The sequence below is a fragment of the Argiope bruennichi genome, chromosome 4 (genome assembly GCF_947563725.1).
Source record: "Argiope bruennichi chromosome 4, qqArgBrue1.1, whole genome shotgun sequence".
NCBI lineage: Eukaryota > Metazoa > Arthropoda > Arachnida > Araneae > Araneidae > Argiope > Argiope bruennichi.
In genome coordinates, this window is record NC_079154.1 from 46686201 (window position 1) to 46714037 (window position 27837).

The window sequence follows — 27837 nt, forward strand, 5'->3', positions numbered from 1 at the left end:
AATAACGTCTCTATCGAGGATATGGGACTTTTTTGAGTGGCACATAAAAGCCACATCGAGTCAGGGTCGGCCGAATTCTTTCACGGATCCACGACCCCCACAATCCCAGCATTCCAAAGACGCTCGCTCAACAGGCTCCGCCGATTCGCATCTTCTTCCCGAAACGGTCGACTGGAAGAAGAGGAACAAAAGTTAGCTAGCCTGGCGCCATCTATTGCGTTTTGACAACACTAGGATATTTATTTTTTTGAAATCCGCTTTTCCTAAGAAGGCTGCAGGAAGAAAAACACAATTTGACCCTCACAGATGTGGTCTTATCTAGCGATTTATGGAGTAGCTTTAGTTTCGAGAGGGTCCTCGGTCTTGTTTTGACATTCTTTTGGGACCAAATACTCTAAACATGAATTGTGAGTGAATATTTCCTGCTTTTGTTATTGTGAAGGCTTTGGGAGTTAGTCGTAGGGTAAGAGTTTAAATAGGACTCATATTTTTTAAAGAATGCTTTTGGAATTCTTTTATTGTTTTGCCGCACTTTTGTGTGGCAAATAGTATAATTCTGAAACTATGCTCCTTTACTAAAGAAATAAACGTTTCAAGAAAAAGGAATTATTCATTTAATTTTTTCTTCTTTTGTTTCGAGCACCATCAAGATCTTCAAAAGCCATTAGATAAATAATAATTAAAACCAGATCTCATAAAATTCTTTAAAATATCTATCAAAATTTCATTATATAAAGGATAGAATTTTAAAATAGATTCAAACTGGTGAGTAGCAAAATATATTTTAAACGATTTAATGAAATTATTGTTAACGAATATCTGAAAAAAATATTAGTATGAAATTAATTGTGCCATGGATACTTTCATTTTAAAACATTATTTTCTTTATTAATTCTTTCAAAAAGTCTTTCAAATTACTAAAACATGCATAAGGCTGCCTGGAAAAATACACAAAAACATGCATGCTTACTTAAATAGTTTAACCCCTTATTTGCGTTCTTCCTTATTATCTAACTAGATGATATCTTCACTTTCTGGAATGTTCTCTTTACACAAATATAAGAATCCTTAGAACACTTGGTATTTGTATATTCTATATAATTTTGTTTCAAGTTAAAGCCTTTTTGAAGGATTTAATTGCAGTTCATAAGTTTAAGAATTGATTATTCGATTCCATATGGCAAATGGGTACAACTTTTAAAGGATTAAATTAACGAAAGTATTAGGAAAGGCAATCTATTATACATTTGAATTTCGAGCATACCTATTATCAGACTGAAGCCAAAATTTGATCCCAAACAATCCAGCATATCAAACTTTATAAATCTAGCTTGTAGTAAAAACTCTTGAATATAGCCGAAACCTGAGTACAATTTTATGCGGAGATTCGTAAACAAATAGTTTGGTGAAATGGACTAGTACACTTTCTGAACATTTATCCTCAGAATGGGAATGGAAAAACTATAGTAGTCACTTGAAAGCAATTTAAATCCCCCCCACCTCCTTAAGACATTTTTGATGATGATTTATTTTGCAACCTGCACACCTTATTTGAAACAAAAACTAGCCCAAAAGTATATAAATTGCTTGCACGTGTTGATTAGCAGCGATAAGTTAAAAAATATCTTTAATATAAACAGGAATAAAACGAAATACAGTTATTCAAACAGTTGATTGAATTGGTAAAATTTTCGATACATATCTTACAGTTCTGTTAAAAGCATGTTACGACTTTTATTCTTTTAAACTTGTTTTCTTCCAGACATTGCGCCCAAATACATTAGAATAGATATAGAATCTGCTTTATTATAGACATATTTCATTGAAAAATTCCCAGTTGATGGAGTGTTTGAACTATCTGATTTCTTGACATATATAATTCTCAGAATCTATTATTTTGACTAACGATTTAACACATTCGTGGCGTCGAATTTGACTGTCATTACAATATTTTTTTTTTTTTTATGCTTTTCGAACAGAATTAACGACAATTACGTCTATAATTTATTTTATATTTTTTATTTCGTTTAATAAAAATTGTTGAATCTTTCAATGAAAATAGATAATACATGATAAAATTGTATTTGAATGAAAAGTTGGGCAAAAATTCGTTGCATATTGGCCCACGTTTTTTAATAAATTTTTATTAAATTATTGTGAAGATAAATTTTGTAATCGATTTTCTCTTCACTTATAAATATGGTATATTTATAGAATTTTTCTTATTTGTTTATTCTTCTTGAAAACAAGCTGATTTTTTTTTCAATTTTCTGAATTTAATTCAATTATTCATTTAATTCAATTTCGCTGCCATACGGATGCTGCCATCTGGTAGTGTATTTGAGAAAAAACTGATTAAAAGATTTTATAATTTTTATAGCTATGAAATATTAATTTAAGAATAAATGGTAAAAAATACTAAAGGAAGAAATTTTTATTTTTCTGTTCAATTATAAAAGTATGCTTTTAATAAATTCATTTTCACTATAAGCATAGGATAAGTCTCTGCATAAAATTATAATCTAACTGTCTCTTCTCTTTTATTTTCCGACATCCATGGATTCACATGCATTCACATTTCTCAAGTGAAGTTAATACTAAAAAAATTATCAAAGATTTCTGCTTATATTTCATAATTTTTTTTGTAGAATTCAGTAAAATAGTCGGAAAAATTTTAAAGAATTTTTAATCCATTCCAATTTAAAATGCTCACAGAAACAAATTTTATGCAATCGATATTTACATTTGATATAAGAAACATAACAAATAAAATTTCATCATTCTCATTCTTAAATAAGCAGATTTTTAAAAAAATAAATAATACACGGCATGCATCTATGATAGAAAACATCGTTAAAATAAGCGCTGAAAATTCAGAAAACAAAAACAAACAAAAAATGCAGATAGCTTTGAATTTATTTCTTGTCAGACCATTTACTTCTTGGTTCAGTTGCTCCAAAAATATATTTATCTTTGAATAAAATTGAATAATGTATCAGCCGACGGACGTTTTCGCAGAGTAGGCAAAAAAAAAAGTTGTGAATACAGTTAGGATGAAAATGGGATCTCTAAAAGGGTATTTAAAGTAAAAAAACAGAACAAAATATAAAATAATAAAAATAACTTTATATTTAAACTCGAATAAACAAAGGATACCTTTAATATAATATTTTTCATACTAATTCTGAATTCTGAAGCATAATTGTACTAAATGAAACAGAAAAGAAAAGGAGCAACATCTTGTTCCACCTGAAAATCTAATATTTCTTTCCATATTTAAACTAGAATTATTTGTTGTGTTTCATTTGAAAACAACACTAATAGTAAATAATGTATTGAATATCGAAACGATATATTAATGTTAACTTACATTATCATATATAATTAGTTTGTATCATTTGAAAGCTTGTATAAATCATTTCACCTTTTTCGAAATCAGTTTATTTTATGTTCGTCGTGCAAATATTGAAAGCGTTAGGTAACAAAATTCAGTTTAATCAGATTATCGTCTTGTTTGAAAATAATGCAAAAGTTGTTTTGGAAGGTAAGCAATTTTGAAGGACGGTCAAATGACGAGGACTGCACTGCCTCGGCGGATTCCACACTGAAAAAACAGATGACCATCAACAAATTTAATACGCATCAAGGCCGCATATACGAACTTTAATTCATGGAATTAGATCTCCTATGCGAGATTCTGTACAAGAACTTAGGGATATATATTCAATAACCCTATGAGTCGAAATTCTCCCCAAATCGCTCCATTATACAAAGCCCTCATTCGGGCTTTTTCAGGTGCATAGCTGAAATTTAGTGGCTAAACTTTAATTCGCGGCCAGTCGCTATATGGAAGGGGCGATTGTATTGCTAGGAAATTTACCCCGGTTTTTATTCGGCTAAGGTCATAGAGATAAGAGAAATTATCTATACAAAGAAATTAATAAATTTTTTAAAACATCCAGAATATATATGTATAACTATTTGTGAAGTTTCACACTTTCTTCCTCCAATATGATGATAGATATGAAATTAATTTTCCGATATTAGAAAAAGAGTTTTTTTTTTAATATAAAAAATGCATATGAAGCACATATCGACTCAAAGGAATAAAAGAAAACAGTAAGTGGTTAGGATATAATTGCCTAGAATTATGTATAAAGCAGAATTAGTTTTATTAGATAATTGAATAAACTTAATAAGAATAATTTTAAATACACTTTTGTTATAAGATCAAAAAACAGATCCGTTTAAATTTAATAATTTGTTACTTTTAGTTTTTATGTTAAAGAACATCATTAAAAATATTAAAGAATCTTGAAATTGTTTCTAAAATCCAATACATGATGGACCTCTTGCATGAAATTAAATTTAAATTAATTAATCGATTTATTGACTATAAAATGATGAAGATATTTTAATAATGCATTGCTATTGAGAAACCGACACATGCACAATCTCAAAATACTCGCTCATCAAGGTGTGAAGGAATAATTATACATTATTCATCTTGAGAATCATGAAATATTTCAAGTTAAAACAGCAATATCTTTATACAAAAAAACATTAATTTCCTTTACCCAAAAAGAATTCTAAAAAATAAATAAAAAGGTCTTTTCAATCAAGTGCATCCGCAGTGCTTTCCTTCGTTTATAAGTCATTTTCAATAATATGCCATTTTTTCTTTGCCCCTTTTCATTTTAATGTTAAAAGCATCCTGTACAGTATAGTAGGTATTCAACAGTAATAATCCCTGAACTTGATCCATCGAGCATTTCTTTTCTTTATTTCTGTTTTCTTTTCACTTTTAGTAGAAAATCAAATCATAATTTAAAAAATTTCCAGACAATAAAGCTGACAAAAAATTTATATCAGATGATTCGAGGTCTTCTTAATTTTGCGATGATTAGTGAACAGCTGATTGAAAAAGAGGGGTGTAGGGTAAATGAGAAAAACATAGGAATTCCTTTTAGAATCTTAGCTGTAGGGGTACCGTAGTCTAGATTTGTCTGGAATGGTTTATGAGCATCCATGAAATTAAAAGATTTTAATGATGGGTAAATTACTCACATTGTACACTGTATGTGAAAACGTTCGAAAACAGGGAATATTTTCTCTTTATATAGGTTCAACATGATACAGAAACAAAACTTTGAATGATGGTAACGAATTCATAAAGCATTAATTAGAATAGATTTAATTAGAGCCATCCTTCTATTAAAATTAACACGATGCCGCCCACTTTTAATTTGACGATCGTTCTCAGAAACAATTTTTTTTATTATTATTTATGACTGACATATGAAATCGAACATCATTCGTATGTTTGAAAGTGAAAATTTTTACATTTCGTCACAGATTTTATATATAACTGTCATTTGCTCATAATTAATTGCTAACTGCTATAACCATCATTTGCTCATCACGTTTTTTCTCTCCCCAAAGCAAATGAAAGCTTTAGCCGTCATTTGCCTATATATCGCCAAACATCGTACGGCTATAGTCGTCATATGCGACAAAGTTTTAACAGGACATTTAGCGGAGAAAAATAAAAACATAGGCATTTTCTTGCACACTATACTAAAAATAGAAAAAAAAATGGAACGAAATGCTGTAATAAAAGTAATTCCTCATTTAAAATACTGTCATGCAACAAGTAATTTTTCTCCAACAAGTTTTATAAAAAAAAATGCAAAACTGTTTAACAACGATTTGCAAGGTTAACTTGTGTAACTATTAGTAATTCATGTTTTCACGAGCAAGAAATCAACATTATTGCGAGAGGATTAAATATTGAAGTGAGAATATAAAATTTAAAACTGAGAATATTAACAAGATAAACGACTCATTAATTAGTTTATTATCTCAGTATTTCGCCCATGATGAAGCAGATAAATACAATTCACTCTTCCAAAAACTCTGTTCCATGCATGAGGAAAAAAACGCTCTGATTTCTGGCACGATCGAGATATTCTTTTTAAGCCTGTGGAAGAAGCGTCAAAAAGAGAGGCCATTCTTCAAACTGTTGCCACGGAACTGAACACAATGGGCCATCATGCTCAGCACGTTCAGCAACAACAATGGTGGGCCCAGAAAAATCGAACTCTTCCAGCAAGTAAAATGGCGGCAATTACCTCGCTGCCATCCGACTCTACATAAATTCAAAAAAGAATAGCAGTCTGGGGATCTCATTTTTTAAACTCCGGCATCCACTGTAACGATTGCATAATTACTCCGATATTTATAGTCCAAGATCCCTTTGTAAAATAGCAGCGTTCCTCCCCTTTTTTACCCCAGTCCTTGTCGAATCGTATTATTTCTATGGGACTCCAGGGAAATTGACGAGGTGGTATTTTTGTATTTTGCGGCGTGTTACCCGACAATGCCCTTGTACCTCTAGACGAAAGTATTGCACACTGGTGGGTTGTGCCAGGGGTTTTTGGATCGTTGGAATTTGCGTTAAACATGCACAAAAGACACATAAATTCTGGTGGGAGCGTTTGCTTCGAATAGCTGTTGAACGTGCGAATACTGGCGAATTTTAATGTATGTTTTCGCTAGTTGGGAATGGTAAATAAGAGAGTAATAAAATGGAATTGAACTTTAATTCTTTAATTAGCAACGATTAGCAATGTGTAATTAGATATTCATTGTTTTTGTAATTGGCTTTATCGAAAGTATCTCTATGAAAAAAAGAAGCAGGCATTTTTATATTCCGTGATAAAAACTGAATTTTTTATGAGTTTTTTTTTCTTTTGTTTGTTTCAATTTTATACTTTAAAATATTGAACTGGAAAAAACAGCAATTATAATTTTTTTCTTCCTATACTAGCATTAACAATTTTGTAAAAGATAATACTATTGTGTATTTTTCTAATAGTTCATTTAAAAGCGCATTTGAATGTCAAGACATGATTATGTTTTGATTAAAAATGCTTTTTTGACGAAATAATAATACTTTTCTCTGAAGTCTCCATCTGGAATTTGAGCATCAAAACTAATTTCAAATATCATTTCAACTATGTCATTTCAATGTTTGTTCAGTGCTTTTATTTATATGGCTTTGAGACAGGATTTCCCTACCTTTTGTGAATAAGTTAAGTAGTATGTTCTTCAGTTCGTGAATTATTAAAATTCGTGAATTCGTTAATATTTTAATTTTCTTAAATTATTAAATTTGAAAAAGTACATTTTTTAATTTAATAATTCACGAATTGAATGAAAATTTCCAGATTATTTGTGGAAATTTTATTGCTACCTATTTTTTACAGAAAAAAAAATATTTTACGAAATAATTAAACATAATTTCTGACTGAATATGATTAAGATTCTGTGTTTTTCTGCGACATGAAGTTATGTTTACTATTGTACGTATAGGAGTTTAAAGTTTAGTAGATGCATCTACAACATTTGCATCATAAGAAACTCCTGCTATATATGGTTACTGAAATCGGCAGGTGTGAGTCCAATGAAATATGTTCAATATTCTGGATGATGAAAGGAGATATTTTAGTTTATAAATATTTCGGAAAAATGGGGCACATGTACCAAAAATTCAGTCGAGTAGTGCGTGAAGAACAACACTTATAGTAGTTAACAATTCACTATCACACAGAACATTGTAAACAGTGCAAAAGTGTTCAGATTAAATCAAATGAAGTGCTTCACTCAACAATCGAAAGAATAACAACTCGAGTAGGTTTTTCGCCTTTTAAAATTTCAGGCAACAAATTCAATTTTCTAGAAAGATCTCTGAAACTCAGCTCTCCATAGAGGTACAATTATAAATCTTATATTTTTAAGAATCTTCATCTTTATCACCAAAGTACCCAAATAGCCGAGGTTGGGATTATTGATCCAGTATCCACTAGAATATATTTGTAAATCTCTTGTTCCAACGCTGATGTTAATATAGTAGGAAACCAATACTGAAGATTCAGAACAGTGTTTTAAACACTTTTAAGTAAACTAATATATCAGCACTTTTTACCAATCAACAGTATTCACTTTTTTATAGTTTACAACAATGTTCATAAAGGTTCCAGATTATTATAATGGTAACCTTTTATACATTCATAGCTGCTGTATTTTAAATATGCATCTGAATTAAAAATAGGAATGTACTCTTTCGACAATTATTCAAATTCCCCAAAAGTATAATCCAATGCCCGAAACTCAATATAACTGTTGTCAGGCATCCAAATACATGTAAAAAACCATTACAGATCCAACAACTTATAATAAATAGCAACTACAAGTGTTTATTCTACCTTGATTTAGTAAAGCAGAGTTTAGTATAAAAACTCACAAGGAAATGAACAAGAACGTCAAAATGCTACAAACCCACCAATCTATTGCTTCTGGAAATTACGTTTCATCTGCAAAAGCCTCAATTTCCTGTTAATGCCACCACCTGTGCATTGATACGACTCCATCAAATAGACACAAAGTATAACCCAGTTTAAGAGCAATAATGATATAATCCTTTTTACTTTTTATAGTAATTATTTCGTTAGAAGATAAAGTTCAGCATACCACTAACAAGAATACAAAGTAACGACAGAGGGCCGTTATGTACCTTCTACCATAATTGGTCTTAATCCACTTATATATTAAGGGGTTGACCGACGAAATGACAGACTCTCTTTAGTAAATCAAAGAAGGCGGCCCAGCGCGTCCTGCAAAAGAGGCCGGTTGCCAAACAGGAGGTCCCCCCCCCGTCATCCCGACGGGAATAGCTCTAAAATAGAGCTACTTGATGATGTCAACAGAGCTCTGAGGACGTCAGACTTGGTGTCCAAAGCACTCGGAGGGGGAGGACATGATTTCCTCTGAGACTTCGTTTCCGTTTTTCTTCTTCGCTTTTTTTTTTATCTTCCGCCACTGCTTCAAAATACCTTTAATGGCTTAATGGCATCAAGAACATCTGAAAGAAGGAATCGTATATCCCTTTTAATATGGCTTTACCAACTGGCTTTTGAATAATCGGATTTTGCAAGCTTTAGTTTATTGTAAACTAATTTAAATTTTGATAAACCCTTGATTCATCTCATTGTTTATGTAGCTGGTTGTCATAAAATAAGACTTGCGATATAATCATTTTTGAAAAATAAAGACAGTTTTCTGACACTGCCATTTATAAAAAGCTGATCGAAAGTACCAATTCCAAAATGTTAACGGCATTGGAAATCCAGCATTACTCATATAGATATGTTAAAATATGCGGACATTTTCTAAAGATATTGGTGTCTTAATAACTGATAAATGAATTAAGTAAGTTTAAAATTATTATGGAATTATTTGTTTTACAGAGAAATGAAATTTATATCCATATTCCATATGCAGCAAAGCATCATTCACAGATCTTTCAAATGACTGACATAAAACGATGTAAAATCGAATTTTTACAAATGTAACGTTATTAATGCAAATTCCTTTTTAAAAATTATAATTTTAAAATCATTTAAGATAAAGTTATTGTGGTACTGCATATATTGAAAATAAAATTAAATTTTGAAATTAAATATTTAACATTAAAGGCGAAAAATAACATATTTATCGTTTCTTTTGAATATTATTCATATATTTCTTATTTTATACAATTTAAGTATCTACAGGCAGACGTTTGGTTAAAACAATATTTCATCGCCTTTTGGCATGCTAATTCCCTAGGCATACGATTACGAATAAGTAATATTACTTCCATTTGTAGTTAATCATACAGTAAGGAAGTCAGTTTTATAGATTTTTAATGACTGCTGATTGGATGCCAAGTTGACTAGCCTCCCCCCCCCACACACACACGCCTTGGTGATAAATTTGGTGATTATTTGGCAACCTGGGGATGAATTTACGAATTGGCAGTAAAAATGAAATATTCCGATTATTACAGAATCTCGACAATATCCTTATTAGGATTCGAATTCCACCGTTTGTTCTAGAGCATTTCATGCCCTATAACGGGAGTAGTAAAAAGTGGAAATATACAGACGAAAATCAGTCATAGTCGCTTCGAACGCAAGAAATAGTCAAGTGAACTTTGAAGAATACACTGGGTGATTATAATTAAAGTCCCATTTTCAAAATGCTGTTAAAAAAACCACTAGTCAGCAGACTTCAAATTAGAGCTGAATATATTTAAAGAATTGGAAAAAGGTATTTCATAATAAAAAACGTTCTAAAGGGCATCAATAGATAGCGCTAATATCCAAATTAAAAGACGCGGGACTCGTCCTCCTCATCCTCATGTTACATTTGAGCAGCTTGTCATGAGTTTCTCAATGAAGGATCTCATTCTATTTTTGAAGCCCTTTTGTAAGAAAAGCGGCTGTACGTTAGCAGCTTTAAAGAAATTCTGGTCATTAAAGGTATGAAAAAAGATTGTAGACCAATGTATGCCAAGGCTCTGCAGAAAATTATTTAAAAATTCGAAGAATCAGGTTCTATCGAAGTGAAATCTGGAAAAAGAAGAAAAATAATTGCTTCGACGTCAATAGAAGATGTAACCACAGCATTACAGAAAGGGACGAGCACTGGTGTACAAACGTGCGGTACTCGTGTAATTCCCCTATCTTAGGCAAGCCTGTGAGCAAGGTCCATAAAATCTTATGCAATATGCTGCATTGCTATCAGTATAAAATTATCCATGTCTAGGAGTTTCTTCCTGCTGGCCTGTCACACTTTTGCTCGATTTCTTGTTGGCATGAAAATGAACAATGAATGACCATGGAACATTTTTAGACCGACGAAGCCGCTTTATATCACCAAAGCTTTTCAATACACAAGATTTTAGGATATGGGCAATGAAAGATCCATTCGCACATGTACCAGTACCACTTCATTCTGCAAAGGTAACTTTATGGTGGTGGGGGGGTGACTGTTTAGTTTATTGAAGGGTCAATTTTTTAGAGGAAGTGGGTCTTGTTGATCCCATTAACTGAACCATCAATGGTAAACGATATGAGAGTCTTTTGCGCAATCAGTTCATTACAACACATAAACAGAATATATGCCTGGATAGAAACATTTCCATGCAAGATGGCGCTCCTCCGTACATTGCAAAGGTGGTGATACAACTGCTGAAAAGACACTTCGGAAATGATAGAGTAATCAGCCGTCCTTTTCCAACAGTCTGGCCTTCAAGATCACCTGACCACAATCCACTTATTATGATATGTTAATTATGGCAATCTTTATTATTATTATTATGTGGGGTCATCTTAAAAATGTTGTTTTATAGTGGCTTGATTACAAATTTAGCTGAATTGAAGGCGCGGATTACGCAACACATTTGCAATATGGCCTCTGATTCATTCCGATCTGTTGTAGAACGTACTGTTTTAAAGTTTCAACTTACGGCGGAAAATGGTGGACAGCATATTGAACATGTCTTGTGTAAGACTAGAGATAATTAATAGGCGATTTCATTGTTGATTTTTATGCAGTTTTTGTCCCAAGACAATTAAAAAATCGAATCATTATGTGCTTCTTCTGCAGTTTTTTATCTAAGCATAGTTAACCTATTTTTCCATCCAGTAAGGCACAACCTTGCCATAGATGGATGAGCTTTACACTAAAAGTCACCCCAACTGTTGAATGGCTTGGAAGTCATTTCTTCCATAAATAATTATAATAATGCATATTGAATCGTACATTTGCTTTAATGAGCATGCTAAATCAACTTTTGTTATGACACTTACAGCGACATCTAGTGATATACTGTGACATGTTTTTTTTTTCTCTTATGCCATACTTTTCCCTTTTCATATTTATTCATCGCAAATTTGAAAGTCGTTATGGCCAATGATTCTTTTTTTCCACAGGTGCCACAGCATTTTGAAAGTAATTATAATAATAGATGTACATGGTCTAATTCATAGACATATTTAAAGAATGAGATTTTAAATTAATAAACAAAAATTTATTCAAAAATAAATTTAACAAAAAATATGGGAACTAAAAAATGTCTAGAGCCTTATTCGCTCGGTATTACTTTATAAACTTATTTCTGTCTCTTCTATGTTATTCACTGTACCATAATTTCTTCCTCAACGGTAGTTTATCTTACGACTCATATGATAAGTCGATTTTTACATTCAGATAACCTATTCATAAAGCTTTTACTATTTATAAAGTTTCTAAAGAACTTTCTCTACTCAAGTATATGCTTAAAACGATAACTGCAACGTAATCCGAATGTGGTTCACACTTATTATCTAATTGTCTCATACTATATATAAAATTAGATGCTCTTAACATCAGATGTGTGTTGCGGCTGAGAATATGATAAAATGTTATAAAGTATCATCAGGATAACTTTATCATATCTAAAATAACAGAAATAAACGATATTAAACATGCTACTGCATGATGTTACTCATGAGTACGTTAGAAAGACTATAAAATTTCAGAAAACCCATTTTACACATTCAGGAAACCTACAATTTTCTTCAGTCTCATTGTGCATTCCATCTCATTTAATAACAGACCCCGAACTAATTTTTCCTTTCAGAACCGAAAGGAAAACAGCGCGCATCTCCAATAAAGGCTCTGTTTCCCCCAGCAAATCACAGACGGAGGCAAAGACGAATTACATCGGATAAGAAAATATAGCGCATGAAGTGTGCCTGACTTTCGGTCCGTCACACGGCCACAATCTATCTTATCTCCTGACATGTGACCGTTCGTGAAGCAAATGATTACGAATCACTCCTCGCCCCGATTCCGGAAACATAATAATTTAAGGAGAGGTCGATAAAATATAAATGTATACAGTCGATGCTCTCCGGCACACACGGGGAGGAGGCAGCCTTCTCTTTGTTCTCAAATGGCATGAGTCGACCCAATGGGGGAGACTGCCTTTTTTTATGTGTAAGATTATTTTTTTGTGCTGGAATGCACACTGAAATTTCTGACATGAAAATATTTGATTGCAGTCAGGGATACCAAATTTACGTCAAGTGCAAAATGATTGTTTTTTTCTCAAGACAAATTTTTTGAGCATATTTATAAGATGAAGAATAAATTAAGAAAGGGAATGCATCTTAAATCGTGAGCAATTAAATGGTAAAATGCTTCTTTTGACGTAATTAGGGACAAATTTATGTTATTTAGATCCTTGAATAGGGATATATTTAGATTATTAATTACTTATAATCCTCGCTAAAATTCTGAAGTGGTCTGAAATGAAGAAGCAAAGTTCCTGGGCAAATTAATTAAAACGTATTGATTCAAATTGATATCGCTAGCATTTATTGCTAAATTTAGAAATATTACACCAAATTTACTTTATTTGCAAAATGATTTTTTTCAGAAGCAAATTTTCCTTGAGAATATTTATAAGATGAATAATAAATTAAGAAAGCAATGGAATGCACCATAACCGAGATCAACGAAATAGCAAAATGATTCTTTTGAATTAGGGGCATATTTAATTATTAATGGCTTATAATCCTCGTTAAAGTTCTACAGATGTTTGAAATGAAAAAGATAATTCTCCTGCACAGCTTAATTAAAAGACATCAATTAAAATTAATATAGCTATCATTTATTATCAAATTTACAAACGTTACACAGAAAAAAAACTGGAAAATGCATCTCATTAAACTATATAAATAAAAGTAAATTCTATTAAAAGAATTTTATTAAATCTTCCAATAGAATGGTTATTTTATTTTAAGGATTTTCTTATTAGAGAAATAAAATTTCAAAATAAATAAATCATTTTTATGATATATATAAACAATTTTTTTGGTATAGACAAATTTAAGAAAACACGAATAAAATTGATATTAATAAATATTTTGCATAAAAAAAGAAAACATGTTTGGAACGAAATAGCTACCCAGGTTTACTTTAGTTTTATTCACGTTCTGGAGTGAATCTGCACTAATCTATTTCGAGAAGGCCTTCTTATATTTTGCAAACATGGCTTAAATGCCAATGACGAGTTCTTGCCCTTTAACACCCTCTCTAATTTCCATCCTATACCAATACAAGTGCATTTAGCCTCCACAAATTGAACGTGCGCCACGATAGATCCCCTCACACGATAGATTCGGGCTTCGAATCTAGAATCTTCCAGTCTGAGAGCTAAGATATTACTATCATACCACCACTCTAAATAACTCAATGATAAATAAGCTTTTTAATTAACAGCCTTAATTTCTATTCAGTGTTCACTGAATATATATATATATATATATATATGTGTGTGTGTGTGTGTGTGTGTGTGTGTGTGTGTGTGTGTGTGTGTGTGTGTGTGTGTGTGTGTGTGTGTGTGTGTGTGTGTGTGTGTGTGTGTGTGTGTGTGTGTAATGTTATCTTGTTTGCAGCAGAAGGCAGGGTGAAGACATAGACGAGACGTTCTAGTTTTAATTTCGTTTTATTCTCTCTTTAATATCGATCTCGGGAAAGCAATTTATTTACAGCGTGACACAAAAGCAGAAGTAAAGAAGAAGCAACAAGGGACGAACAAATGATCACTAGTCTTATATAAGATGGGATTTCCGGCCACGAGCCAGTTATACATGTGTTGACCTTGAGAAGTATTACTTTACGGAAGTATTACGGTATTACTTACGGAAGTATTACTTTCACTCGATACTTAGTACTGATGGCGCATTATTTTTACAGAGGAATTAATTAAACCGAAATTGGAATTGGATCACGAAATAAGAGAATATTTTTAGAATGAAGTCACTTTGGACTTTTTGGACTTATTATATATATATATATATATATATATATATATATATATATATATATATATATATATATATATATATAATAATTTTAAAGAATACAAACTTCAAATAAGATTTACAGATATGAACTAACATAAAAAGTAACATTTGCCAGGTTATGCAGGTACCAGAATAAATTCCTTTGATATTGTGGAATAATTCCACTAATTTAAAATATTAGGGTTTCTCTTTTATAAATTTTTAACCAGAGCTTAATTTCAGTAGCATTTATTACTTTTTTATTGTTTTGACATAAACAAAAGAATTATAACTTTCTGCAGAGTTTCCACATAAAACGTGATTGCTTCCGCCTCTATTCGTAATATAAACAAGCGATATCACTCTTACAAAGCACTCTTATCCTCAACATATCCCATACAGGGAACCTATATTTCGTTATCAATACTTGGGGCTGGACCAAATTGAGCTTATAGAATTCAATTGAATTGTTGAACATTTTTGATATTTCTGTGTTGCATTGGTTGGCAAAGAATGTTTAAGAAGCTTAATGCTAGGAATAAAAATTTATAGATATTCATAAAGATTCTTAATTTACTTATTTATGAACGGATATAAGGTCATTGATCCTCTCTACCTTACCACAAAAATTTTAACCAAAAAATGAAGATTCTGGAAAATACAAAAATTATGACGATATCTCTGTTAGGAATTAAAATCTAGAGGTCTTTCAAAAAATTTAGTACCCTTTTGAGAAACTATAAAAGGAGAAGCTCATATTTGTGATTAATTTTCTCTTTGGAATTTTGATCTCAGAGACACCTCTTTAATTACGTTAAGCTAAGTGTTGCTGTGTTATGCAGTGGTGTTATTTATATATCAATTTGCTGCCTGCTAATACCTGTTAACAAATTACTCTTGTTTTTGTATGTCTCGGTTGTATTTTAGCCACCTGTGCTATTTGATTAGCAATTTTCTTTCTACTAATATCTGTTGACAAACTGTTATTCTTTTTATATGCCCCGGTTGTATTTTCGCTATCAATGCTATTTGATTAGCAATTTGCTGTCAGCTATGGTCCCTTAACAAACTACTGGTCTTTGTGTACGCCTCGGTAGTTTTTTCCCTACCTATACTGTTTGGTCAGCAATTTACTGCATGCTAACGTTTGCTAGCAAACTGCTATTCTTTGTATACGCCTGCGATTTCTGCTAACTGCGTATGGTTTTTCAGTGGAATAATAGTTTTAAAATTCGTCAACAAATTTCCACTATAACACCTACTCGGCGAATTTCCGTAATAATATAACCTTGTGTTCAAATATACTATGAATATAAGGATGTATTGTTGCGGAAAGTGACCCTTCTATCAAGGAACTGCATAAAATTAACATCATTTGGGAAACATCTATAAAAATATTGTGAATATCGCCAAAGATATGCTCCAAGGTTTGATGAAATCAATCACCATATAAATTTATTGTAGACTTCTTTTCAGTTAATGTAACTTTTAATGATATGAAAGTTCGCCACACCCTTTCTTTCCATATTAAATTTAGGAGATCTTAATAATCCTTAGGGAGTCATATTCCTTTTAGTAGTATTTTTCGGAAAATTTCGTCAGTGGTTTTAGCATTTATTAAGCTTGAATACACAACGCGAATCAGCAAGTTCGTGAATTTTTAATAATGCAATTGAAAGTTTTATCGGTGTAACTTTTAAATCTTTCTAAAGAATAAGTAAAAGGCATAAAAAATTGTCAAATTAGAGTAAATGTAAAGTAACAAAGCAATTTTAGCTTAAATATTTGTTTCTTCCCACATTTTTATGCACATCTTTATCATATTTTTATTCACATGCTGCATTATTTTTTTCAGATCATTTATATTTGGCATCCTCTATTCATCTTTATAATAATGTTCTTCATATTATTAAACACAAATATGACAAAAATAAAGATGAGGAAAAAACTAATTTATAGTAAATTTTTTATCAAATTTAATAATAAATTATTGTAACCGTTATATTTTTATTACAATATGAAGCACAAAACACTCAAATAAGGGACTTTGAAAATAAAAATATGAGCACTTTAGAAGTTTACGACTTTACACTGACTATTTATCAGCTTATGCGAGAGGGAAATAAACAACTTTATTATAGAGCATGTCAGGAATTTTCGTTAGTAAATAAATAAGTTTGAATGGTTACATGACGCATAGGCCGGATTTGGCCATTCTGACCCAATTTTATGATTGGAATTTCAGGTCAATAAAGCAATCTAAAATGTCAATAAATATGAAATGAAAAGGATTAAAATTGTTAACCCTAAAGTATTAGACAAAGAATGGAGGTAAAATTATCGACATTAGAAAAAAAACCTAATAAAAGTCGATTGTGTTTAGGAATACAAAAATGTTACGATAAGGACGTCCACCCACACACATATACTGAATCGTAAATATTTGGAGATGATACATGAGAAAAAATACGAAAGATGATGATTAAAAACAGGACATTCAGAAAATATACTGATGATCATAAAATTAGCATGATATGTTGTGCATTTGGGACATCTTGCAGCAAGCAAATGCTGCTGTGGGTGAAAACTGGAATTGTGGCCTGATTCGCAATCAAATCATTCTGACTTCCAGCTCTCGCACTGGGAGTGCGAGTCACAAACTGATAATAGGAAGAATAAAGCATAATTTGTTGGATATTTCCAGATGTTTCGTTATCATAATTTGCGGATTATATGATGAAGATATATCTTCACCTCAAAGTAGGGACGTTGTGGGTAAAATAGCCGCTGATTTTGCAGCAGAACATGTTATTCATAGATATTCAACATGTCATTCATTTTGATACCAACAAAAAAGTTCCGCGGATTTTTTTTTTTAATATTCTTTCTACATACAAAAATCAATTGGAAAGATACAAATGAATTCTATAATACAAAAATTTCTCTCTCGACAAGATATCTTGTCGTAATTTGAGGATAAAATGATCAAGATATCTTCACATTATAGTAGGTTATTGCTGAGAAATACTTGCTGAATAACTTCTAAGTCATTATCGTTAACACCAACAAAATGCTTCGCATAAAATCTTTTATTATTCTAAAGTAAAAAAATGAATGAAAAAGATATAAAAGAATTCTATAACTCAAAAGATTCGAGCTCATATCTCAAGCTGTTTTCTTAATTTGAGGATAAAATGATCAAGATATCTTCTAGTCAAAATAGTTGCTGATTTTGCAGGACCACATCTAACTCATTGTCGTTAATACCAAAATAAAAGCTTTGTGGTGACGCTTTTTTTTACAAAAATAAAATGCAGACAAACGTACTATAAAACTAAATATTACATATAGATAATATTATCAAATTTACCTCAACTTATTTTCATTCAACATTCTAGCATCGTTTTTAAACAACAAGTTCCAAAAGTATCACTGTTGCAAATCTGAATTTTACAACTATTTACAAAATAAAATTTATAATTATTAAAATAATATTTACGATTTATGCCGCAACAGCTTCGTGGAAATTTTTTTATTATTCTTTCTACGTATAAAAATCAATCAAAAAGATGTAAATGAATTCTATAATTCAAAAAAAAATAATAACGATCGTATCTCAAATTGTTGTCACAATTTCAAGATTAACTAGTCAAGGTAACTTCACGTCAAAGAAAGGAAGTGGTTTTTATCAGAGAAATATGCAATTACTGATATTTTGCAGTAGCAGCCAAAACATGTAATAAATTATTAATACCAACAAATTTTTTGAAGAAATATTGATATTTTACTTTGTTCTTTCTTCGTGTAAGAACCACTCAAAAATATATAAATGTGTTCTATAAATCACAAAAATCGGGCTCATATCCCAGACTTTTGTCGTAATTTGAGGATAAAATTATCAAGATATATTTTCGTCAAAGTAGGGAAGTTATCGTTGCTGAGATATAGTTGCTTATTTTGCATAATCGTATCTAACTGTTAATACGAAAACAAAAAAAAAAGCCGCTTTGAGGAAAATATTTGTATTTTATTCTTTTTGCATGAAAAAAATACAATCAAAAAGATATAAATAAATTCTGTAATTCAAACAATTCGAACTCGTATCCCAGTTCGTGTAAAAATTTGAGGATAACATAATTAAGACATCTTCAAGCCATAATAGGGAAATTGTAATTGCTGAGAAATTCTTACTGATTTTGCAGCGCAGCATCTAACTCACTGCCATTAATACAATAAAATGCTTCGCAGAAAATCTTTTATTATTCTTTCTGCACGTAAAAAACAATCGAAAAGATATAAATGAGTTCTATAATACAAAATCTGCACACTCGTATCCCAGACTATTGTCCTAATTTAAGGATATAATAATCAAGATATCTTCTCGTCAAAGTAAGTAAATCATTGTTGCAGAGAAATAGTTGCTAGTTTTGCAACACCGCATCAACCTCATTTTTATTAATATCAAAAAATAAGCTCCGTGGAAATTGCTGCATTTAAATTCTTTCTATACTCATTATCTTTATGCAGTTAAAAATCAATCAAAAAGATATAAATGAGTTCTAAAATTCCAAAATTTAGCGCTCGTATCTCAGACTTTCGTCAGATTTTGAGGATAAAATGATCAAAATATCTTCTCGTCAAAGTAAGAAAGTCATCGTTGCAGAGAAATTGTTGCAGATTTTACATCACCTCATTTAACTCATTGCACTTAATTCTAAAAACAACCGCTTAGAGGAAAATATTTCTTATTTTATTCTTTCCTAATTTAAAAATCCATCAAAAAGATATAAATGTGTTATAATTCACAAAATTAGTTCTCGTTTTAACTGAAAGTCGAGAAAATTTCTCTGCATTTGATCAAGCGATCAATTACAAATACAGCATTCTGCATAACAGAGATATAATTTTGAATCTTTTTTTTTTTTTTTCATTTCAGAATTCACTTACGCCAGAACCCCCTCCCAGCAGACAGAAACCACTCTTCTCCTGAAATGGAAGCTCACACGCATATCCAAAATAAGAAGGATCGCAGATCTTCACGAAAGAAAAGCGAGAAGCGAAATTATCTAATATGGGGGACACACTAGGGAGGTGGGAGGGGGTGGCCAAGAGGGAGGTTGACGTGAAAATCCATATTTCAACTTATCGAATTCAACTGTCTGGTAGACTGGAGGCAACAGGCCAAACGAGAAAAGAATATTTTCCCCATTAATTTCCGATCGGTGGAAAGGGATAAAAAATTCCACCATGGAAAAGAATATTCCTAGATATAGGATAAAAAAAATTGCAAGAAATGCAGGATTTCGAAGATTACGTTGGAGATCTATTACTTTTTTTTTTTTTTTTTGTACTTCTAAAGAACATGAGAGCTGATGTTACAGAATTTTAAAAATTGTTTTATTTTGATTCTTTTATTCTTATTGAAATTGCAAACAACATGTCTGAAGCAATGCTAAGTAATAGAACAAATAGTATATGCCATAGCTTGCATATATGTTCAAATATTTTTGAAATTTAGCGAAGTATTATCTATATACAGCATTAAAATAATATAAATAATTCATCGGTAAAATAATTCATATATTATATCACGGAATTGCAAAATGCAAAGATGAAAAGGTAATTAATTCTAATTTAAAAAATTCTAACGCAAACTAATCTTGATCTGTAAAATGTTGATTAGAGTCTATCAATCCTCTCATGTTCCTGCAAGTTTTCTCCAGTGGCTACTTAAGTTGATAATTGGGGCAAAATAAAATAAATATATCATTAGTGGCGTAATATATGTTTTTACTTATCTTAAAATATTAGAAATGAATCCATTAAATTAACCAAATTAGAATTAAATATTAAGCTTATTTTCATTTTTTTTTCAATTTATCACTTTTATTTCAATTTCTTCAACATACCAGCTGAAAGTAAATATATTCAAAAAGGTTTATTATGAAGAAAACTAAACTACTGTGGCAGACAAACCTTTTTTTTAGTATGTTTACTTTCAATTGGTATGTCCTTTCCTTTTATATCTTTTTGATCGTTTTTTTGATTTTATAGTCAAATATTTGTCTTATAGTGGTTTAATTGATTCAACTTTATTGTGGATTTGAATTTTGAAATGGTATTTTGCTTATTATTGTATAATTTTTATGCCATTTCTTTATTGATATTAATTCTTGTCTTCAAAAAAACTCAAATTCTTGGGATTTTTGGGTCATCGAAGGGTTAAATTTGAACCGAAGTCAGAGCTCTCATAGAAAAAAATCCCTGGTTTTAATCCCTGCCTAAGGGTGGGCCTTGATAAAGTCTTTAGACCGGATCCATCTTGTTCTCCTTTTTTATTCCATTTCATTCATTTATTTTTGCAATTTAAACTTAATATTTATTTATAATTTGGTTAAGTTCATTTGTGCTTTAGATGTAGCAGCATTGACACGCTCCAAATACAATGTATCTTCCTTTTAATAGTTTTTGAATCAGGAAATATTTACTTTCTAAGTTAATTTCATAAATATTCCTTCAATTTTAATGGCTTGTAGTTTCCGTTAAATTAAATCAAATTTAGTTTTATCTTTTAAAATAAGGACCTTAGTTATTTAAAAATAAAGTCTATTTATATACATTAATGCCCATTAATTTATTAATAATAATATTGAAAACTATTTAATCTTAAACTCGGGCGATATAGCAACACACACAATATAGCTTTGAATTAACCTTTTCCCGTGCAGTCAGCTTATTATTGAAAATAGGACCCATGCCATAAAGTGAGACTGCCCTTCACCAGGAAGGAGAAGAGATTTCCGTCTCTGAGCGTAACTGCTAACTAGGTCCATCTCTCTCTTCCGCTAGTTCACGGGAGTTCACCCATTGAAAATACTGCCTTCCTTCTGCAAATTTTAATGGCTCCCTTGCAGGGAACAATAAACCTAGCTCTTTCGTTTGCACTATATCTACCAACAATTGAACTAAATCCTTCGACATTTTTTTTTGGGGGGGGGGGGAAAGCTTTCTAGTATATTCTCTAATAAACTTGTTATGCCAGATAATGCCTTATTGGCGCACAATAGTTACGAAATATTAACTTTTGGCACGATTTTAGCATTTTATCTTTCTGCATATTGCCGCATTGAAGAAAGACAAACGAATCTTCATGGCCGAAGGGTCATGGCACTGGACTCATGATTAAGAGACTTGGGTTCGAATCACGCTAGAGACAATGCCATTAATAGTATATGTAAATACTTAATTCCTTGATTTTTATGTTTTCCTTTATTTCATGTTCCAGAAGATACTGGACATTTCTTTAGTTTACCAGACAAGTGTGTTCTGGACTTTTCTTACTGTCTCCAGAAGAGTATTCTGGAACATTCTCTGCTAGTATAAAAGCAGAAGATTTTGTCAGTTACTGTGTTCTGAGTTTAGTTAATAAATTGGTTTAGCTCTACCTCTTGTGTGTGTCATTGAGTTCTGTACTATAGTTCTACGTGACAATATTATTATTCTAAATATTTTTTTTAATTTTTCTAAGTTGAAAATCCTTGTAAACTGTTCCATTTTATTATCCTTTCTTATATGTTTGTAAATTCTTTACATGGTTATTTTTGTTTTTTCTACTGTACATATTTTGGTATTTAATAAAATCCCCGTAACATGTCCATCAAACCGTTCAGTAACCAGAATGGTTACAGATAAGGAGATAGGAGTTGACGTTCTGTTCTGTCATCTTTGGCGATTAATCCCTAGCATGCGTTAATAGTATCCAAAAATTGAATTTCTGAGCCGATCCAAAATTTCCATACCAAAATTGATGTATTTAAATCACTGAGATTTGAATTATCGTGTGTATATGTTTCTGCAAATGAAACCGACTGACAGTGAAACCCATTGTTGAATTTGTCTCAAAACAGGTGTCCACTCTATAGCGATATTAAATCAGTGTACAGAAGTTTATCTATCTAGCTCTTTCCGTTTTGTAATGATCGTATTAACTTACACTCGAACAGAAGGGAACATGGATTTTGTCTGAATAGATTTTACTCAAACTTTGATAGAAATCTGCAAATTTAGTATAATGATAAGCGTTTTTAGTATAAAGCGTTTTTGAGTTGTCTTTATCATAGACAAGTAGACAGACTCTCTAAAAATATGTTTTTTGAACTCAGGGTGGTCTAAAACATGGAGATTCGTCAAAATCTTTTGACGATTACTATACTTTCTCTATTCTGTATGCGAGAAAGTGGAAAACATTATTTGTTTGCTATGATCCAAACCAATGCCGAATTTACGATATCCGTATGGTTATAATACATCAATCCAAGCTCCAAGAGAAAAGCCAGATGATATATGATAAAGGTACTTATGATGAAGCAGGCAAAGCTTTAAAAATTTCTTTAGCGAAATATCTTCATAAGTATAATATGCAAACTCCTTATTTTGCCCACTCTTTGTCATAGGGGTACCGCGTATTTCCCGTTATCTGGGCGTTCGGGCATGGTTGTTCTTCTTCTGCGTTCCATCCGTGAGGTGTGTAAAAAAGGGTTGTGCGAACGAATGTGACCCATGTAGTAGCTAAGTCGTACTCTTGACCCTAGATGGCGCTACTGAAAAAACAAGAAACGCTCACTCGGTTTAAATCGCTGGTAGATAACTGACAGCGGGCTTGTAAAGAGCCATAAGTCGCAACAACGCACACAAATCCTTATTTTTTCCCCATTTAAAAATCGTTCACTTTTTATCAATGAAAACGAATTGAAAGAGCTCTTTGTTGTATATTTAAATCATATTAACACATTCAACATTTACACATAGCAATTAATTTATTTCATGTGGAACTAAAAGTACCTGGGTTACCGAGTTTCACTAGGCAGTTTTTTTCTTTTTGTAAAATCTTGTTTTTTTCGGTGAAAATATTTAGATACGAATCATATACTGATTACATATGAATATTTTCCAATCTTACCTACAAATGATTTAAATCATTTTATCGTTAGATAATTTAAATAAAAGATCATTAATGTAAGTTTAGCATTTATTCGAAACAATCTGCTATATTATAATAATCATTTTACAATTTATATATCATTACTTACATTTTTGAACTTGCCATTAATTTTAACGTGGTGGAATCGGGCCTTAACACAATGAAAGTACCACAAAAATTACGAGATGGTGCTATATGACATTTTTAGCAAGAGAACAGATAGAAAAAGGCTCTAATAGTTATAAAAAATGTTTTTGTGAATAAAATAGCGTTTATTCAGGAAAGATACCTATATGGATAAACCTAAAAAGTAAAACCTTATCTCAATATAAAATTTGATCCAAATCGTTAGATGGGATCAAGATAGCGATATAAATTTATTCCAAGATGCGCGAAATAAATTTATATCTAAACAAGAATTGCTCGTTGAAAGTTATAAAATATCATACAAGCAGAATAGATACATATTTAGATTAAATTTGCTCATATGGGTGCAATCCAATTTTGTTCACCGTGTCTTGTTGGTACCTGTTATAAGATTGTTAATTAAAAGGAAAGCTAGGTAATACTTAATGGTTTCATATACAAACTGCCTTAAATTAAAAACCAAATAAACGATATTTTCATAACCTTTGGATAGTCTTCTGTCATACATTAAAATAAAATTTTCTTATAACAATGGGTAGCAAAATATTTAACAATGAGTATATTATAGTAACTGAATCAATAATTCCACTGTTTTCCGATTACTGAGTTTTCTTGAAATTCCTCTAATATAACATTGAGGAACAAAACATTTAACAATGGGTTAATTATACTAATTGAATCAATAACTCCACTGTTTCCGATGATTATATTTTCTCAAAATTCCTCAAATATAACAATGGATAACAAAACATGTATCAATGTGTTAATGATACTAAATGGATCAGAAACTCCACTGTTGCCGAAGACTGCGTTTCCTCAAAATTCCACAAATATAACAATAGGTAACAAAACATTTCATAATGGGTTAATTATACTAACTGAATCAAAATCTTCACTGCTTCCGAGGACTGCGTTTCCTCAAAATTCCACAAATGTGACAATAGGTAACGAAACAATTAATAATGTGTTAATGATACTCACTGAATCAGAAACTCTACTGTTTCCGATAGCACCGTTTCCTCAAAATCCATCTACGAGTGAAATATAAATTCTACAACAATGAACTTTTCATCACTATAAGGCCTGAGAATTTATCTATAAAACGGATGAATCTTCGATAATAAAATGCCAATAAAGAGTTAAAATCTGTCAGAGTACTTTGATACGTTTCGATAAAATTAAGATCTCCTTCTCTAATTAAAAGAGAAGAAATATAAAGCATAAATTATTTTTTTTAAAAAAACGCAGGGTCTTATTTATAAAAGAACAAACTCATTCTCTATGCTAATGAAGTTTTAAACTCTGAGTTGGAAGCACGCATCAAAAGAATTATTGGAAAATGAAACCATAAAAATCTTCTTATTGGCATCTGCTTAAAAACAGAAATGACTGATTGCAGTGATTACAGTAAGTTTTAAAGTATGGAAAAATGAAAGGGCGAACCTCTTCCTAGCTACTTGCCATAATTTAATCCAAAAATTAATCAGATTAATGAAAGATTCTATACAAGATTCTTACATCGATGATTATCTCATTAATTATCTAATTATCAGCTTTCAATCTATAGATATTTTATTTTATTTCATACAAATGTCTTAATTATTAAAAGTAAAGTGAAGTGGATGATTTGAGATCTTGATTCTAGATTTGTCGTACTTGATATTCTCAAATTGAGAAATACTTGTCGTATGATGATGTCCTCAAAGTGAAAACGATTCATAAAATTCTCGGTCAGCATTTATATTCTAGACAATTTTCATTCCAATTCTATAGTGGCATCACAGTGACGTATACTGAAGCTTTTAGTGAATCATAAATAATTCAAAGGATTTCAATTTTACATAATTTGAAATGATCTGTGAGATATTTTCAAATCGCACCAGAAAAAAATAGCCTTAAAAAGTGACCTTGTCTTTAAAGAGTAAATTCCTAGTTAGCTGGTCCTCATGGGCTGGCATATAACGCTCAGGTGAGAGCTAACTCATCATCTGATTATGGGATTTTTTAAAGTTATCACCGTATGGAATTTTTATGACTATAACAACTTTTAAACAGTTAAGTGAGTGAAAAAATAGGTAAGAGACCTTTGAGGATATATATTAATATTTTTATTAAAGAAGATACATTTATTTTATCTAATGGATTTCTTCCGGTATATCACTAACTCATTAAGACACCTTTAGTATTTTTGATTAATTATAGGCCTTAAACGCCCTTTCGATGAAGCTATGACTTGCGCCCAAGATGGTTAGATAGCATTGCGTAATTCCCTACCTTTCTTGTTCAGTGTGATTGATTGAATATCCATGACGTTCTCTCAGACAAATTTAGGAGATAAGAAAATTATAAGAAAATTTCTCAAAGGATGTTAGAGCATACATTTGCTTAGTAGCCATCAATTATGTTGGGTCTTCCTTTGCAAACTTCTTAAGAACACGGTCTGTCATTCTCATTTAGGAAAAAGGTAAGGGCGGGAATTTTACTTATATTTGACTTATATTTGTAAATATTTTTAGTTATATTTGTAAATAAAAACTCTTATAAAATTCTAAAGTACCTGAACTTGAATAATCTTAGAAATGAAATTTAATCTGATGGATCCCTAATTTACCTGTAAACAGCATTACTTTCGTATTATTTTGCACCAAGAATTGCAAAATTGCTTTTGCAGAATTAGCAAACTGCTCTGTAACATTTAATAGTATTGAACGAAAAATTATAGCCCCACACAGAGCCTAACGGAATCCTTGAATTTACATCTAATTATTTGAACAAATGAAGAAAAACTATTGCCTTTTTATTTAAATCTTCATTATAATAGAGGATCTTGAATTTTGTTTATTAAAAATGAATGTTAAAATTGTTAAAAATGAAAGTTTAAAAATTTATATATATATATAAGCGAGACTATTGATGTACCATCTTTTCTTCTATTATGCACTTGTTTCAAATCTGTAATTATATTATTAGACTATATCGTCTTTAGAATATCATAGAATGATTCTTTTAATGCTTTCGTTCCATCGAAGCCGATATGCAACGCTTCTATTCTACAATCCCGCTGCATAATTAGAAGTGGAAGAAGAAAATCCACGCAAGAAGTTTTGCTTTCGATCTATTGCCTGGATATCGAAAATACCATTACAGGCATGATGAATCAGTACACCAGCAATTTCCTTTTTCTTCCGATAACTTGCCTTTACCGCCTATCATTAAGTTTCCGGTGGCGAGACGTGTCACACAGCTTGTCGGCTCTGGAACGTCAAAGGGAAAGGTTAATAGTTCTTGATTGCAATTTAACGCCCCCCCCCTCGAAAAAAGAAGCCCTGATTTAATGAAATCTGAAAGATAATTTTGGGTCATGAAATGTGTATCTCAAAGTCAATTCCTTTTACCATCAGTTTAATGCGGTAATTTTGAAATTGCTGGGGTAATGCAGCAATCCGAGCAAATTACAGTCGTTGGTATAGGGGAGTTAAAAAATGGAGTACTGATCAAAAACCCATTAAAAATTAATTATCAACCCGCCGTGTTTGTTGACTTTTATAATGTTGTTTTTAACACGTGCGCATTAGCTGATAAGGAAATGTTGAGTTTTAATAATTCGTGATCTGTTGAAAGTTGAGAAATAAACATTGCTATCAAATTTCAATCCGGTGTATAAAATCATAATTAAGATAACATAGGAAAGCTATTTTAGGGAAATTATCAACATTTCCATATCCATTAAATTATTTTAATAGAAGTTTACAGTAACGTATTTTGGTGCAACAGTATGACAAGAGAATATTTTAATTTATATGTAAAATTAATTTAAGTTTCCAAAAAGCCTCGCAATTTTATATGCGGAATATTAAAATTATGAGACAAGGCTTCACAAAATGCAATCTGAACAGTAAAATTATAAAATGATGTAAATGCATTGTTACCTGAAATACTGTAAATTTTTATATGATAAATTCTAGGGTCTTTTTATTTAGCATTAAAGTA